Source organism: Engystomops pustulosus, chromosome 11 (genome assembly GCF_040894005.1).
Source record: "Engystomops pustulosus chromosome 11, aEngPut4.maternal, whole genome shotgun sequence".
NCBI lineage: Eukaryota > Metazoa > Chordata > Amphibia > Anura > Leptodactylidae > Engystomops > Engystomops pustulosus.
In genome coordinates, this window is record NC_092421.1 from 39,141,421 (window position 1) to 39,162,909 (window position 21,489).

Consider the following 21,489-nt stretch of genomic DNA (forward strand, 5'->3'; position numbering starts at 1 on the left):
TCAGAAGGCACATAACATATAGGAGAAAAATGTCATTTGTACATATATGGTTAAAAGTTGGGCATAAGAAGGATGTCAAAGAATAGATTTTTAAAGATATGTTACCACCTGATTATTATTACCAGGAGTTTTTAAAAAAGGTAAATTAAATATCGATGTCAGAGGCACCACACAGACTTCAATGTTATAAACATACAAATAGATCTATTGCTATTCATACACTGTACAGTTAAAGGGGATTGGCTTTTACATAAGTTGCCAATGTGCCTTTACTGCCTATAAATAATAATCCCTGAATGTTCATCAAACGATTCAGCAGTCCTGATACTTACATTTGTACTGTCTGCAAACTTTCTGTGGATCTTTGTTTACATGTCTGAGCACTGATGAATAGGAAGGGCTGTAACTGGAGATTATGACTCATCCTGCTCTCCCACTCCTATCTCCCCATATCCATCAGTGAGATGCACAAAGAAAGAGCCATAGCGGGAACGCCATTAGGATCGACTAAAGGAGTGAGAAACTTGAAGTTGCAGAGGGCAGCATGTTGAGAATATGGAATGGCTTAAACTAGCAAAGGAGGCAAAGACACAGGTACATATACATGCAGATATATGACTAATGAAAGAGATTTATTAAAAAGTGGCCAACCCTTTTAAGGGCATAGGTTAAATGGTTAGCCTTGTGGAGGTCACACGGAACACACACAACAGTGGCTCTGCGCCGTGTCTCTCTCTCTATATATATACATATATATATATATTAGGGAAAAGCATACCACATGTTGTTACACCTATAGTAGTAAAGATGGTATAGCAATAGTATCCACCATTGTATTAAAGCAGCAAACAGCATGTGCTCTATGACAGACTGTGAATTAGGCCTTAAGTAGGTTGACTACTCCATTTTATGGACAGGAATGTCTGGCTGATGAGGTTAAAGACATTTTATATATCAAGTAAGCGGAGCAGAACTTTTAATAGATGTATATTTGTAAATGACCTAATATCATAATTACCGAATGTCTCGGATGCACCCGCGATCCTTGTCGCGGATCGCAGGCACCCCCGTACCCCCCGGCTTGGCGCTGCACTCCCTCGCCCGGACTTACCTCTCCACGAGCCTGCTTCCCGACTAGGCCGCATCCTCGCTCCCAACCATAAAGGGCTAGCATCCTCCTGATTGGTGCTTGCTAATCCGGCTCAACCTCCCTTCCTTCCTCGCCCGATCTTCAGCATTGTTCCCTGTGTTCCTCTAGCGTTTCCAGATGCCTCCATGATTCCTGTCTCTAGCGTTCCATATGCTCCTGGTGGCTCCCAGTTGCCTCCAAGCCACCAACTCTCCTCCAAGGACCTCTCCGTTCTTGCCCACCTGGGTCCTGTGCCAGCTGCTGCCTGCTTGCCTGCCATGAGTTCCAGCTCATCCTTCCAAGCCGCATCCTGCTGTCATCCCAGGTTCGGACTGTGTCCTACATCCCGGTCATCCCTGGCTGCCACCGTGGGCCTAGTCGCACCCGTGGAACGACCTAGTTTCACCCCGCCGCAGCAAGACCATCCCGCCACCAGGATGCCACTTAGACTCCGGTCCCGGGTTGTGGCTAAGTACTCTCTCCATTTCCCGCGGTGGTCCAGAGGGTCCACTGGTCCACAGACTTCTCCCTCCGGACTCTTCCCATAGATTACAAAAAACATGAGGTAAAGTGGCCATCCCCTTCAACCCCTTGTTGCCTTTTGTAAAACCTATGTAACCATTACACCACCTGCTTCACCCTGAGTAAAATTTCACTTCACCTACTGTACTTGCATGACTGAAAGGGAACCAGTCACCAGATTTTTCTCCAATGTTCTTTCTACAATTCCCTCTTTTGATGTGAAATCTCATCCATTTACCCAGGGCCAGTGCCGGCACTGGGCATACCTGGGCATGTACTGGGGCCCCGAGCTGCTGGGGTCCCACATAATGCTGTACATAAGGAATCCATGAGAGTTAGGGGGCTGTATCTAATTAATCTATTAGGTGTGAAGGGGGCTTTGCATAAAAATTTCCATGAGGGTGGGGAACAGCAATTTTTCGAATTTTCATGAAAATTTTACAATCAATTATTTTAGGGACCATTTTATTTCTTTAGAGATTTTGGAGATCCTTTGAATAGAAACCCCTCACATATCACCCATTCTATTAACTTCACCCCTCAAACTATTCAAAACAGCTGGTAGGAAGCTTGTTAACCCTTTAAGGATTTTACAGAACATCAAACAAAGTGAAAGTTTGATAAAGAATTTACTAATTTCATCATTAATATGTTCATTTAGCCCTAAAATTTACCCACTTAAGCTGAATAAAAGTAGAAAATGTATCCAGAAATATATTGCGTGGTTTCTTCTGAGTATGAGGACAACCCATATGTGGATGTGACCTGCAGGCCTTTGGGCCTAGAAGGGAAGGAGCACCATCGAACTTTTGAGGGCAAACATTTGCAGAGCCCCTGAGGCCACATTTATACGTGGTTTTGGTTCCAATCCAAAGGCTCCACCTGCGAACACATGTTGAGGTAAGATTGCATTTCCTTAACATTTAGTTAACTCGTTAACATGTGATCACGGGTGATGCCCAGGGCCAGATTAAGGGTCCCAGCGGTATGGAGCACCTCATTTAAGATGGGGCCCCCCAGCTCGGCAGCCAACGCGGGGCCCCCTTCCACAACAATATATGTGAAAAAAAGATACCACATAGTTATCCTATTACAAATATCAGCGCCATACTACTACCAGATAATGATACCACAATACTGTTACCAATTAAAACTATCATAAAACCAATATTCCAAACTATTCCAAAAGATGCCTCGAAACTGCAACCCACAGCATCACCACAACATAAATAAAATACCAACATCCTGATACTGAACACAAGACTCTGTACACAGAGCAGTATTACCAATGATTTACCACATATAAACTCAATTTATTGATGAACTTGATGAACACCACCGAGCAAAGGGCAATATCACTAATGACACCTCTGTACCAGGCCCAAATAATAACATTACATCCTGATTATCCCCACTACATAATGACTGGATAATACTGCAATACTACATAATAACCTATACAGACAGACCAGTATGTACCAGCATATAGTAACTATATAGTAGTAGATCCCAGTCCTCAGGTGACGCCCCTGATGTTGTCTCTTCCCTCCTGTCTAATCTTCAGGGAGACTTCTTGCAGCCAAGACTCATCTCTGCAGGTTTATAAAACAGAACTGGTTGCCATCATCCTATATACATATATTTAATACCCCTCACACTACAACTGACCACACTATACCCCCACATATATATCATATATACCCCTCACACCACAACTGACCACACTGTGCCCCCACATATATCATATATACCCCTCACACTACAACTGACCACACTGTGCCCCCACATATATCATATATACCCCTCACACTACAACTGACCACACTGTGCCCCCACATATATATTATTCATACCCCTCACACTACAACAGACCACACTGTGCCCCCACATATTTCATATATACCCCTCACACCATAAATGACCACACTGAGCCCCCCATATATCATATATACCCCTCACACTACAACTGACCACACTGTGCCCCCACATATATCATATATACCCCTCACACTACAACTGACCACACTATACCTCCACATATATATCATATATACCCCTCACACCACAACTGACCACACTGTGCCCCCACATATATCATATATACCCCTCACACTACAACTGACCACACTGTGCCCCCACATATATCATATATACCCCTCACACTACAACTGACCACACTGTGCCCCCACATATATATTATACATACCCCTCACACTACAACAGACCACACTGTGCCCCCACATATTTCATATATACCCCTCACACCATAAATGACCACACTGAGCCCCCCATATATCATATATACCCCTCACACTACAACTGACCACACTGTACCCCCACATATATATCATACATACCCCTCACACCACAACTGACCACACTGTACCCCCACATATATATCATACATACCCCTCACACCACAACTGACCACACTGTGCCCCCACATATTTCATATATACCCCTCACACCATAAATGACCACACTGTGCCCCCCATATATCATATATACCCCTCATACTACAACTGACCACAATGTACCCCACATATACCATATATACCCCTCACACCATAAATGACCACACTGTGCCCCCACACCACTACCATTACCACTGCATCATGTCTGAATAATACAGCCCCACCACTACCATTATCACTGCATCATGTCTGAATAATACCGCCCCACCGCTACCATTACCACTGCATCATGACTGAATAATACCACCACACCACTACCATTACCACTGCATCATGGCAAATGGAGGGCTGGTGTTGGATGCGTTAATGTGGGGATCCACAGGTATGCATCAACGTGGCCAATAGGAGGGGGAGACAGAAAGCGCAAAGGATTCAAGTGTATTGTTTGATAAGGAAATATATATAATAGAATGTCTCTCACCTGGTTCAGTGAAAGATAGAGCGTAAAATAGATGGAGGGACTGCTGCCGACGGGACTCAGGTCCGGGCAAACCAGAGTTGACGGACTTGGCTGTGTGCTGAAGAACCACGAGGAGTTGTCCCGTTCTGGAGGCGCTGTCACACTCAGATAATAGACTGGGATGGTGTATCCATAAAATCAGTTTTAATAAAAGGTAAAACACTACGCGTTTCGGCCCCGGGCTGGAGCCTTCGTCAGGTGGATAATTATCCACCTGACGAAGGCTCCAGCCCGGGGCCGAAACGCGTAGTGTTTTACCTTTTATTAAAACTGATTTTATGAATACACCATCCCAGTCTATGAGTGTGACAGCGCCTCCAGAACGGGACAACTCCTCGTGGTTCTTCAGCACACTGCATCATGTCTGAATAATACCACCACACCACTACCATTACCACTGCATCATGTCTGAATAATACCACCACACCACTACCATTACCACTGCATCATGTCTGAATAATACCACCACACCACTACCATTACCACTGCATCATGACTAAATAATACCTCCACACCACTACCATTACCACTGCATCATGACTGAATAATACCAACACACCACTACCATTACCACTGCATCATGACTGAATAATACCACCACACCACTACCATTACCACTGCATCATGTCTGAATAATACCACCACACCACTACCATTACCACTGCATCATGACTGAATAATACCACCACACCACTACCATTACCCCTGCATCATGTCTGAATAATACAGCCCCACCACTACCATTACCACTGCATCATGACTAAATAATACCTCCACACCACTACCATTACCACTGCATCATGACTGAATAATACCAACACACCACTACCATTACCACTGCATCATGTCTGAATAATACCACCACACCACTACCATTACCACTGCAACATGACTGAATAATACCACCACACCACTACCATTACCCCTGCATCATGTCTGAATAATACTACCACAACACTACCCTTACCTCTGCATCATGTCTGAATAATACCACCACACCACTACCATTACCACTGCATCATGTCTGAATAATACAGCCCCACCACTACCATTACCACTGCATCATGACTAAATAATACCTCCACACCACTACCATTACCACTGCATCATGTCTGAATAATACCACCACACCACTACCATTACCACTGCAACATGACTGAATAATACCACCACACCACTACCATTACCCCTGCATCATGTCTGAATACTACTACCACAACACTACCCTTACCTCTGCATCATGTCTGAATAATACCACCACACCGCTACCATTACCACTGCATCATGTCTGAATAATACAGCCCCACCACTACCATTACCACTGCATCATGACTAAATAATACCTCCACACCACTACCATTACCACTGCATCATGACTGAATAATACCACCACACCACTACCATTACCACTGCATCATGTCTGAATAATACCACCACACCACTACCATTACCACTGCAACATGACTGAATAATACCACCACACCACTACCATTACCACTGCATCATGTCTGAATAATACCACCACACCACTACCATTACCACTGCATCATGTCTGAATAATACAGCCCCACCACTACCATTACCACTGCATCATGACTAAATAATACCTCCACACCACTACCATTACCACTGCATCATGACTGAATAATACCAACACACCACTACCATTACCACTGCATCATGTCTGAATAATACCACCACACCACTACCATTACCACTGCAACATGACTGAATAATACCACCACACCACTACCATTACCCCTGCATCATGTCTGAATAATACTACCACAACACTACCCTTACCTCTGCATCATGTCTGAATAATACCACCACACCGCTACCATTACCACTGCATCATGTCTGAATAATACAGCCCCACCACTACCATTACCACTGCATCATGACTAAATAATACCTCCACACCACTACCATTACCACTGCATCATGACTGAATAATACCACCACACCACTACCATTACCACTGCATCATGTCTGAATAATACCACCACACCACTACCATTACCCCTGCATCATGTCTGAATAATACTACCACAACACTACCCTTACCTCTGCATCATGTCTGAATAATACCAACACACCACTACCATTACCCCTGCATCATGTCTGAATAATACCACCACACCACTACCATTACCACTGCATCATGACTGAATAATACCACCACACCACTACCATTACCCCTGCATCATGTCTGAATAATACCACCACACCACTACCATTACCACTGCATCATGTCTGAATAATACCACCACACCACTACCATTACCACTGCATCATGTCTGAATAATACCACCACACCACTACCATTACCACTGCAACATGACTGAATAATACCACCACACCACTACCATTACCACTGCATCATGTCTGAATAATACCACCACACCACTACCATTACCACTGCATCATGTCTGAATAATATCACCACACCACTACCATTACCACTGCATCATGTCTGAATAATACAGCCCCACCACTACCATTACCACTGCAACATGACTGAATAATACCACCACACCACTACCATTACCCCTGCATCATGTCTGAATAATACAGCCCCACCACTACCATTACCACTGCAACATGACTGAATAATACCACCACACCACTACCATTACCCCTGCATCATGTCTGAATAATACCACCACAACACTACCCTTACCTCTGCATCATGTCTGAATAATACCAACACACCACTACCATTACCCCTGCATCATGTCTGAATAATACCACCACACCACTACCATTACCACTGCATCATGACTGAATAATACCACCACACCACTACCATTACCCATGCATCATGACTGAATAATACCACCACACCACTACCATTACCACTGCATCATGTCTGAATAATACCACCACACCACTACCATTACCACTGCATCATGTCTGAATAATACCACCACACCACTACCATTACCACTGCATCATGACTGAATAATACCACCACACCACTACCATTACCACTGCAACATGTCTGAATAATACAGCCCCACCACTACCATTACCACTGCACCATGACTAAATAATACCTCCACACCACTACCATTACCACTGCATCATGACTGAATAAGACCACCACACCACTACCATTACCACTGCATCATGTCTGAATAATACAGCCCCACCACTACCATTACCACTGCACCATGACTAAATAATACCTCCACACCACTACCATTACCACTGCATCATGACTGAATAATACCAACACACCACTACCATTACCACTGCATCATGTCTGAATAATACCACCACACCACTACCATTACCACTGCAACATGACTGAATAATACCACCACACCACTACCATTACCCCTGCATCATGTCTGAATGATACCACCACACCACTACCATTACCACTGCATCATGTCTGAATAATACTACCACAACACTACCCTTACCACTGCATCATGTCTGAATAATACCACCACACCGCTACCACTACCACAGCATCATGACTGTAAATACCACCACACCGCTACCATTACCACTGCATCATGACTGAATAATACCACCACACCACTACCATTACCACTGCATCATGTCTGAATAATACCACCACACCACTACCATTACCACTGCATCATGTCTGAATAATACAGCCCCACCACTACCATTACCACTGCATCATGTCTGAATAATACCGCCCCACCACTACCATTACCACTGCATCATGTCTGAATAATACAGCCCCACCACTACCATTACCACTGCATCATGACTAAATAATACCTCCACACCACTACCATTACCACTGCATCATGACTGAATAATACCACCACACCACTACCATTACCACTGCATCATGTCTGAATAATACCACCACACCACTACCATTACCACTGCAACATGACTGAATAATACCACCACACCACTACCATTACCACTGCATCATGTCTGAATAATACCACCACACCACTACCATTACCACTGCATCATGTCTGAATAATACAGCCCCACCACTACCATTACCACTGCATCATGACTAAATAATACCTCCACACCACTACCATTACCACTGCATCATGACTGAATAATACCAACACACCACTACCATTACCACTGCATCATGTCTGAATAATACCACCACACCACTACCATTACCACTGCAACATGACTGAATAATACCACCACACCACTACCATTACCCCTGCATCATGTCTGAATAATACTACCACAACACTACCCTTACCTCTGCATCATGTCTGAATAATACCACCACACCGCTACCATTACCACTGCATCATGTCTGAATAATACAGCCCCACCACTACCATTACCACTGCATCATGACTAAATAATACCTCCACACCACTACCATTACCACTGCATCATGACTGAATAATACCACCACACCACTACCATTACCACTGCATCATGTCTGAATAATACCACCACACCACTACCATTACCCCTGCATCATGTCTGAATAATACTACCACAACACTACCCTTACCTCTGCATCATGTCTGAATAATACCAACACACCACTACCATTACCCCTGCATCATGTCTGAATAATACCACCACACCACTACCATTACCACTGCATCATGACTGAATAATACCACCACACCACTACCATTACCCCTGCATCATGTCTGAATAATACCACCACACCACTACCATTACCACTGCATCATGACTGAATAATACCAACACACCACTACCATTACCCCTGCATCATGTCTGAATAATACCACCACACCACTACCATTACCACTGCATCATGTCTGAATAATACCACCACACCACTACCATTACCACTGCATCATGTCTGAATAATACCACCACACCACTACCATTACCACTGCATCATGTCTGAATAATACCACCACACCACTACCATTACCACTGCAACATGACTGAATAATACCACCACACCACTACCATTACCACTGCATCATGTCTGAATAATACCACCACACCACTACCATTACCACTGCATCATGTCTGAATAATATCACCACACCACTACCATTACCACTGCATCATGTCTGAATAATACAGCCCCACCACTACCATTACCACTGCAACATGACTGAATAATACCACCACACCACTACCATTACCCCTGCATCATGTCTGAATAATACAGCCCCACCACTACCATTACCACTGCAACATGACTGAATAATACCATCACACCACTACCATTACCCCTGCATCATGTCTGAATAATACTACCACAACACTACCCTTACCTCTGCATCATGTCTGAATAATACCACCACACCGCTACCATTACCACTGCATCATGTCTGAATAATACAGCCCCACCACTACCATTACCACTGCATCATGACTAAATAATACCTCCACACCACTACCATTACCACTGCATCATGACTGAATAATACCAACACACCACTACCATTACCACTGCATCATGTCTGAATAATACCACCACACCACTACCATTACCACTGCAACATGACTGAATAATACCACCACACCACTACCATTACCCCTGCATCATGTCTGAATAATACTACCACAACACTACCCTTACCTCTGCATCATGTCTGAATAATACCACCACACCACTACCATTACCACTGCATCATGTCTGAATAATACAGCCCCACCACTACCATTACCACTGCATCATGACTAAATAATACCTCCACACCACTACCATTACCACTGCATCATGACTGAATAATACCAACACACCACTACCATTACCACTGCATCATGTCTGAATAATACCACCACACCACTACCATTACCACTGCAACATGACTGAATAATACCACCACACCACTACCATTACCCCTGCATCATGTCTGAATAATACCACCACAACACTACCCTTACCTCTGCATCATGTCTGAATAATACCAACACACCACTACCATTACCCCTGCATCATGTCTGAATAATACCACCACACCACTACCATTACCACTGCATCATGACTGAATAATACCACCACACCACTACCATTACCCATGCATCATGACTGAATAATACCACCACACCACTACCATTACCACTGCATCATGTCTGAATAATACCACCACACCACTACCATTACCACTGCATCATGTCTGAATAATACCACCACACCACTACCATTACCACTGCATCATGTCTGAATAATACAGCCCCACCACTACCATTTCCACTGCATCATGACTAAATAATACCTCCACACCACTACCATTACCACTGCATCATGACTGAATAATACCAACACACCACTACCATTACCACTGCATCATGTCTGAATAATACCACCACACCACTACCATTACCACTGCATCATGTCTGAATAATACAGCCCCACCACTACCATTACCACTGCAACATGACTGAATAATACCACCACACCACTACCATTACCCCTGCATCATGTCTGAATAATACAGCCCCACCACTACCATTACCACTGCAACATGTCTGAATAATACCACCACACCACTACCATTACCACTGCATCATGACTGAATAATACCAACACACCACTACCATTACCCCTGCATCATGTCTGAATAATACCACCACACCACTACCATTACCACTGCATCATGTCTGAATAATACCACCACACCACTACCATTACCACTGCATCATGTCTGAATAATACCACCACACCACTACCATTACCACTGCAACATGACTGAATAATACCACCACACCACTACCATTACCACTGCATCATGTCTGAATAATATCACCACACCACTACCATTACCACTGCATCATGTCTGAATAATACAGCCCCACCACTACCATTACCACTGCAACATTACTGAATAATACCACCACACCACTACCATTACCCCTGCATCATGTCTGAATAATACAGCCCCACCACTACCATTACCACTGCAACATGACTGAATAATACCACCACACCACTACCATTACCCCTGCATCATGTCTGAATAATACTACCACAACACTACCCTTACCTCTGCATCATGTCTGAATAATACCACCACACCGCTACCATTACCACTGCATCATGTCTGAATAATACAGCCCCACCACTACCATTACCACTGCATCATGACTAAATAATACCTCCACACCACTACCATTACCACTGCATCATGACTGAATAATACCAACACACCACTACCATTACCACTGCATCATGACTGAATAATACCACCACACCACTACCATTACCACTGCATCATGACTGAATAATACCACCACACCACTACCATTACTACTGCATCATGACTGAATAATACCACCACACCACTACCATTACCACTGCATCATGTCTGAATAATACCACCACACCACTACCATTACCACTGCAACATGACTGAATAATACCACCACACCACTACCATTACCCCTGCATCATGTCTGAATAATACTACCACAACACTACCCTTACCTCTGCATCATGTCTGAATAATACCACCACACCACTACCATTACCACTGCATCATGTCTGAATAATACAGCCCCACCACTACCATTACCACTGCAACATGACTGAATAATACCACCACACCACTACCATTACCCCTGCATCATGTCTGAATAATACAGCCCCACCACTACCATTACCACTGCAACATGACTGAATAATACCACCACACCACTACCATTACCCCTGCATCATGTCTGAATAATACTACCACAACACTACCCTTACCTCTGCATCATGTCTGAATAATACCACCACACCGCTACCATTACCACTGCATCATGTCTGAATAATACAGCCCCACCACTACCATTACCACTGCATCATGACTAAATAATACCTCCACACCACTACCATTACCACTGCATCATGACTGAATAATACCAACACACCACTACCATTACCACTGCATCATGACTGAATAATACCACCACACCACTACCATTACCACTGCATCATGACTGAATAATACCACCACACCACTACCATTACTACTGCATCATGACTGAATAATACCACCACACCACTACCATTACCACTGCATCATGTCTGAATAATACCACCACACCACTACCATTACCACTGCAACATGACTGAATAATACCACCACACCACTACCATTACCCCTGCATCATGTCTGAATAATACTACCACAACACTACCCTTACCTCTGCATCATGTCTGAATAATACCACCACACCACTACCATTACCACTGCATCATGTCTGAATAATACAGCCCCACCACTACCATTACCACTGCATCATGACTAAATAATACCTCCACACCACTACCATTACCACTGCATCATGACTGAATAATACCAACACACCACTACCATTACCACTGCATCATGTCTGAATAATACCACCACACCACTACCATTACCACTGCAACATGACTGAATAATACCACCACACCACTACCATTACCCCTGCATCATGTCTGAATAATACCACCACAACACTACCCTTACCTCTGCATCATGTCTGAATAATACCAACACACCACTACCATTACCCCTGCATCATGTCTGAATAATACCACCACACCACTACCATTACCACTGCATCATGACTGAATAATACCACCACACCACTACCATTACCCATGCATCATGACTGAATAATACCACCACACCACTACCATTACCACTGCATCATGTCTGAATAATACCACCACACCACTACCATTACCACTGCATCATGTCTGAATAATACCACCACACCACTACCATTACCACTGCATCATGTCTGAATAATACAGCCCCACCACTACCATTACCACTGCATCATGACTAAATAATACCTCCACACCACTACCATTACCACTGCATCATGACTGAATAATACCAACACACCACTACCATTACCACTGCATCATGTCTGAATAATACCACCACACCACTACCATTACCACTGCAACATGACTGAATAATACCACCACACCACTACCATTACCCCTGCATCATGTCTGAATGATACCACCACACCACTACCATTACCACTGCATCATGTCTGAATAATACTACCACAACACTACCCTTACCACTGCATCATGTCTGAATAATACCACCACACCGCTACCACTACCACAGCATCATGACTGTAAAAACCACCACACCACTACCATTACCACTGCATCATGACTGAATAATACCACCACACCACTACCATTACCACTGCATCATGTCTGAATAATACCACCACACCACTACCATTACCACTGCATCATGTCTGAATAATACAGCCCCACCACTACCATTACCACTGCATCATGTCTGAATAATACCGCCCCACCACTACCATTACCACTGCATCATGTCTGAATAATACAGCCCCACCACTACCATTACCACTGCATCATGTCTGAATAATACCGCCCCACCGCTACCATTACCACTGCATCATGACTGAATAATACCACCACACCACTACCATTACCACGGCATCATGTCTGAATAATACCACCACAACACTACCCTTACCACTGCATCATGTCTGAATAATACCACCACACCACTACCATTACCTCTGCATCATGTCTGAATAATACCACCACACCACTACCATTACCTCTGCATCATGACTGAATAATACCACCACACCGCTACCATTACCACTGCATCATGACTGAATAATATGACCACACCACTACCATTACCACTGCATCATGTCTGAATAATACCGCCACACCACTACCATTACCACTGCATCATGGCGGAATCATACCACCACACCACTACCATTACCACTGCATCATGACTGAATAATACCACCACATCACTACCATTACCCCTGCATCATGACTGAATAATACCACCACACCGCTACCATTACCACTGCATCATGACTGACTAATAACACCACACCACTACCATTACCACTGCATCATGACTGAATAATACCACCACACCACTACCATTACCACTGCATCATGTCTGAATAATACCACCACTACCATTACCACTGCATCATGACTGACTAATACCACCACACCACTACCATCACCGCTGCATCATGACTGAATAATACCACCACACCACTACCATTACCACTGCATCATGTCTGAATAATACCACCACACCACTACCATTACCACTGCATCATGTCTGAATAATACCACCACACCACTACCATTACCACTGCATCATGTCTGAATAATACAGCCCCACCACTACCATTACCACTGCATCATGACTAAATAATACCTCCACACCACTACCATTACCACTGCATCATGACTGAATAATACCAACACACCACTACCATTACCACTGCATCATGTCTGAATAATACCACCACACCACTACCATTACCACTGCAACATGACTGAATAATACCACCACACCACTACCATTACCCCTGCATCATGTCTGAATGATACCACCACACCACTACCATTACCACTGCATCATGTCTGAATAATACTACCACAACACTACCCTTACCACTGCATCATGTCTGAATAATACCACCACACCGCTACCACTACCACAGCATCATGACTGTAAATACCACCACACCACTACCATTACCACTGCATCATGACTGAATAATACCACCACACCACTACCATTACCACTGCATCATGTCTGAATAATACCACCACACCACTACCATTACCACTGCATCATGTCTGAATAATACAGCCCCACCACTACCATTACCACTGCATCATGTCTGAATAATACCGCCCCACCACTACCATTACCACTGCATCATGTCTGAATAATACAGCCCCACCACTACCATTACCACTGCATCATGTCTGAATAATACCGCCCCACCGCTACCATTACCACTGCATCATGACTGAATAATACCACCACACCACTACCATTACCACGGCATCATGTCTGAATAATACCACCACAACACTACCCTTACCACTGCATCATGTCTGAATAATACCACCACACCACTACCATTACCTCTGCATCATGTCTGAATAATACCACCACACCACTACCATTACCTCTGCATCATGACTGAATAATACCACCACACCGCTACCATTACCACTGCATCATGACTGAATAATATGACCACACCACTACCATTACCACTGCATCATGTCTGAATAATACCGCCACACCACTACCATTACCACTGCATCATGGCGGAATCATACCACCACACCACTACCATTACCACTGCATCATGACTGAATAATACCACCACATCACTACCATTACCCCTGCATCATGACTGAATAATACCACCACACCGCTACCATTACCACTGCATCATGACTGACTAATAACACCACACCACTACCATTACCACTGCATCATGACTGAATAATACCACCACACCACTACCATTACCACTGCATCATGTCTGAATAATACCACCACTACCATTACCACTGCATCATGACTGACTAATACCACCACACCACTACCATCACCGCTGCATCATGACTGACTAATACCACCACACCGCTACCATTACCACTGCATCATGACTGAATAATATGACCACACCGCTACCATCACCACTGCATCATGTCTGAATAATACCACCACACCACTACCATTACCACTGCATCATGTCTGAATAATACCACCACACCACTACCATTACCACTGCATCATGTCTGAATAATATGACCACACCACTACCATTACCACTGCATCATGTCTGAATAATATGACCACCCCACTACCATTACCCCTGCATCATGACTGAATAATACCACCACACCACTACCATTACCTCTGCATCATGTCTGAATAATACCAACACACCACTACCATTACCACTGCATCATGTCTGAATAATACCACCACACCACTACCATTACCCCTGCATCATGTCTGAATAATATCACCACATCACTACCATTACCACTGCATCATGACTGAATAATACCACCACTACCATTACCCCTGCATCATGTCTGAATAATACCACCACACCACTACCATTACCACTGCATCATGACTGAATAATACCACCACACCACTACCATTACCCCTGCATCATGACTGAATAATACCACCACACCACTACCATTACCACTGCATCATGACTGAATAATACCACCAGACCGCTACCATTACCCCTGCATCATGTCTGAATAATACCACCACACCACTACCATTACCCCTGCATCATGTCTGAATAATATCACCACACCACTACCATTACCTCTGCATCATGTCTGAATAATATGACCACACCACTACCATTACCACTGCATCATGACTAAATAATACCACCACACCACTACCATTACCACTGCATCATGTCTGAATAATACCGCCACACCACTACCATTACCACTGCATCATGGCGGAATCATACCACCACACCACTACCATTACCACTGCATCATGACTGAATAATACCACCACACCACTACCATTACCACTGCATCATGACTGAATAATATCACCACACCACTACCATTACCACTGCATCATGACTAAATAATACCACCACACCGCTACCATTACCACTGCATCATGTCTGAATAATACCACCACACCACTACCATTACCACTGCATCATGTCTGAATAATACCACCACACCACTACCATTACCCCTGCATCATGTCTGAATAATACCGCCACACCACTACCATTACCACTGCATCATGTCTGAATAATACCACCACACCACTACCATTACCACTGCATCATGTCTGAATAATACCACCACACCACTACCATTACCCCTGCATCATGTCTGAATATTATGACCACACCACTACCATTACCACTGCAACATGACTGAATAATACCACCACACCACTACCATTACCACTGCATCATGTCTGAATAACACCACCACACCACTACCATTACCACTGCATCATGTCTGAATAATATCACCACACCACTACCATTACCACTGCATCATGTCTGAATAATACCACCACACCACTACCATTACCACTGCATCATGTCTGAATAATACCACCACACCACTACCATTACCCCTGCATCATGTCTGAATATTATGACCACACCACTACCATTATCGCTGCGGTATGACTGAATAATACCACCAGACCGCTACCATTACCACTGCAAAATAATACCACCTAACACATACTCAATAAAAAACCAGTACCAAAAAATGCATTAAAATTAAAAATGAAATGCTCTGCAGATAAACAAAAATATTTTAATATAATTATATCTGATTACTCACTGTTTACTGTCTTCTTCATTACAACCTCATTACAGCCTCTATAGCGCCCCCTGTAGACTGGGATCTCTTCTTCATCCGGTGTAACTCCTCCAGCTGTGATGAATTCACCCCTAGATGTCTTCAGCTCTTGGCAGCACATCTGTGCCCTTAAAGATACCTCAATTACTGACAATATCATGGATATATATAGACAGCACCTGCTTACTAAAGCTATATATGGCACCACCATTTATGAATGAACAGTACCCCTGCTATAGGCCACTCACTGTACACTGCCATTTACATTCATTTATATAAAGCTGCCCCTGGTATACAGCAACCGCCACTTAACAACTAAACCCAAAACATATAAATGACACCTACTCCCCTATACAGTGGCTCCTCTATATATAAATGACACCTCCTCCCGTCCCCTATACAGTGGCTCCTCTATATATAAATGACACCTCCTCCCGTCCCCTATACAGTGGCTCCTCTATATATAAATTACACCCCCTCGTCCCCTATACAGTGGCTCCTCTATATATAAATTACACCCCCCTCGTCCCCTATACAGTGGCTTCCCTATATATAAAAATTACACCCCCTCGTCCCCTATACAGTGGCTTCCCTATATATAAAAATTACACCCCCTCGTCCCCTATACAGTGGCTTCCCTATATATAAAAATTACACCCCCTCGTCCCCTATACAGTGGCTTCCCTATATATAAAAATTACACCCCCTTGTCCCCTATACAGTGGCTCCTCTATTTATAAATTACACCCCCTCATCCCCTATACAGTGGCTTCCCTATTTATAAATTACACCCCCTCGTCCCCCATACAATGGCTTCCCTATTTATAAATTACCCCCTCCTGTCCCCTATACAGTTCCTTCTCTCTCTCTCTCTCTCTATATATTACACCCTCTCCCGTCCCCTATACAATGGCTCCTCTCAATATAAATTACACCCCCCACTCCCCATACAGTGGCTCCTCTATATAAATAACCCCCCTCCACTATACATTTGCTCCTCAACATATATAAAATACACCCCCCATATACAGTGACTCTTCTATATATAAATTACACCCCCCTCGTCCCCTATACAGTGGCTTCCCCCCTCGTCCCCTATACAGTGGCTTCCCCCCTCTGTCTCCTATACAGTGCCTCCTCCATATATAAATACCCCCTCCACTATACATTTGCCCCTTAATATATATAAATTACCTTCTATCTTCCTTTCTGGGCCCCTGTAAAACAATAAAATAATAAAAGTTCACTCACCTTTCCAGACGATCCCTCGTAGCGCTGACAGGATGATCTGCACCCAGGCTCTTCATCTCCCTGCAGTGTGGAGACACAGACGGCGCGATCTATGAGTCATAGATCGGCCGTCTGTGGAGGACTGAAAGTGCAGGCAGAGGTCACTCTACCTGCACTTCTGCCACTCTATGGTATCTGTGCCTTAAAGGCACAGTACCATATAGTGTGTGCGTGTCAGTATGGGGCTGCTAATAGCGTTTAGCAGCCCCATACTTAGCAGCTGATACCTGCGGGGGCCCCTGTAGCATGTTCTTGTGTACAGGGCCGGATCTACAGCGCCAGATGCCGGGGCCCCATAGAGAGAGGGCTGATCCCGGGGCCCGGCGCAAGTGCTCCAGGAGCGCCAATGTAGATCCGGCTCTGGTGATGCCTTTGTATTTTGTTTCAAAACCGAACCAAAATGTGTGGTTGCGGCCTCAGGTACCACAAATACGTTATCCCAGAGAATTATGCAATTTTGTAAACTTTTTATCATGTGGTATAGAGTACATTTAACTCCTTGTCACTAATGGGTTTTTTTCATTTTATTGTTTATTGCTACCCACTTACAAAAATTCATAACTTTTTTATTTTTCTGTATAAAGTGTATAGCTGTATAAGGGCTATACAAATTGTACTTCCTATTTTCAGTATTTTAGGTCCCATGCCATGAACTGGGAAGTGGAAATGAAATGCAAAATGGGGTAAAGAACCCGCTTTTTCACCATTTTTGTGGTCTCTATTTTTATTTCTTCCACTGTGCCGCTAAATAACATCACTAATTTAGTTTTTGGGTCCGTACAATCACAGGGATACCAAGTGTATATCGGATTTATTAGGTGTTAATAGATTTTTTTTTTAAAAAATGAAATGAAAACCTTTCATATTAATTTTTTTTTTTTTATCATTTTCTGACACCAATAACTTTTTTATACTTTCATGTACAGTGCTGTGTAGAGTGAGCTGGGATGAGCTGATGTTTTAATTGTTACCATTTTGGGGACAATGCGTCTTTTTGATCACTTTGTATTCAATTTTATGGGGCACATTTACTAAGGGTCCGTCGGACGCATTTCCGTCGGGTTTCTCGATTTTTTTCCGATTTGCCCTGAACTGCCCCGGGTTTTTGGCGCACGCGATCGGATTGTGGGGCATCGGCACCGGCTTGCATGCGACATAAATCAGGGGGACGTGGATGTCAGACAACCCGACTGATTCGGACAAACTGCGGAAGCAACACATGAAGGAAATTGGACGCACGATCTTAGTAAATCACGGCTGCTCCAAATCCTTGTCGGACATTCCGGATCGGCGCCGTCAACGGGATGGGTAAGTAAATGTGCCCCTATGTGTTTTAAAATGGCAAAAAAGTGGTGATTGGGACATTTGGGTGTGTTTTTCCATTACAGGGTTTACTGCTGGGAATAACTGTGTTAATATTTTAATAGACTGGGAATTTTGGGACGCGGTTATAACTAATATGTTGTGTTTTTTTAATTTTTTCACTTTAATTATATATTGTTTTTATTTTTACTATAATCCTGCATGAACAAGTGATCTGATCACTTGTTCATACTATTGCACTGCAATAACCATGTGCAACATCCCCCTCTGGTGCCTAGCATTTCTTCGGTGGCTGTAGACAGCTGGGGCCGAGAATACTGGAGTGGCTGGCTTATGCAGCCTTGCGCACGCTATGGTCACTGTGCTTGGTATTGGGACCGGAGGATAGGTCTGGCAGGTCTCCAGCAGGTGGTGTGTGCAAAAAATATGGATCGAGATGCTGATGCAATAAGTTTATCCCTGGGGTGTATGTAGAAATCTCTGGATGATGGAGGTTGGGGAGACCATGATGGTGAGACACCCTGATCCAGGGCTTACACGAAGGCACAATGTGCAAATCAACTTACAGTTCTTTATTCAACAGCGGGCAACAGCCAAACAGTAACAGCAGATTCAGCAAGCTTGAAGGTTGATGGCGATATTAGGTCCGCAGGATGATTTGCTCACAGCCTGGTAATAACTTCTGTCTTTGCTGGTAAAGATGGGGCCGAGTCTGATTCGTGGACCTCTGCTCTGGGGGCTTAGTTTCCTGACTTGCACTGGGTGCTAGGCAGTGGCCTGAGGCACCGGTGGTTCCTGGTGGTATGTCTGGATGGCAACTCGGCAGGAACTGCACACTGGACCTGCTTCTCACTCTGCAGTCTAGAATCCAAGACGAAACTGCAGGACCTTGAAGACTTGTGATGCACTCTGACCGAGTCTGGCCTGACTCTTCTCTGAAACTGTGCTCCCTCCCACCAGGGGTTTTCATACTCCGTTGGTCAGTTCATAGCACCCTCCAACCAGCTTCCAGTTTGCTTTACAATACTACAAAGAATATCATTGGACAATAACATCTGGCATGCTTAACTCTTGCCTTACCAGGCAGTGCCTACGGCTGCAATTACATAGTTTTCCAATTTTTAGAGACTTCTTGCATAGGCTGACAGGCAGACTGCTAGGTCTAGCCCGGGGCTGGGTCGAG

At 44.0% G+C, this 21,489-nt stretch overlaps 2 long non-coding RNA genes across 2 annotated transcripts in view; one reads left to right on the forward strand and one right to left on the reverse strand.

Annotated features, from left to right (window-relative positions):
- Positions 1–466: 466 nt before the first annotated feature.
- Positions 467–21,489, forward strand: part of LOC140105973 (uncharacterized) — a 33,620-nt gene continuing 12,597 nt past the window's right edge. Inside the window, exon 1 of the long non-coding RNA XR_011850692.1 lies at positions 467–594. This is a non-coding gene — a long non-coding RNA (uncharacterized lncRNA). The remainder of the gene's footprint in view (positions 595–21,489) is intronic.
- On the reverse strand, positions 3,120–19,131 carry LOC140105971 (uncharacterized). Its single transcript, XR_011850690.1, has 3 exons — positions 18,945–19,131; positions 17,676–17,821; positions 3,120–3,243 (listed from the first exon to the last, which is right to left on the reverse strand). It is a non-coding gene; the product is annotated as an uncharacterized lncRNA (long non-coding RNA).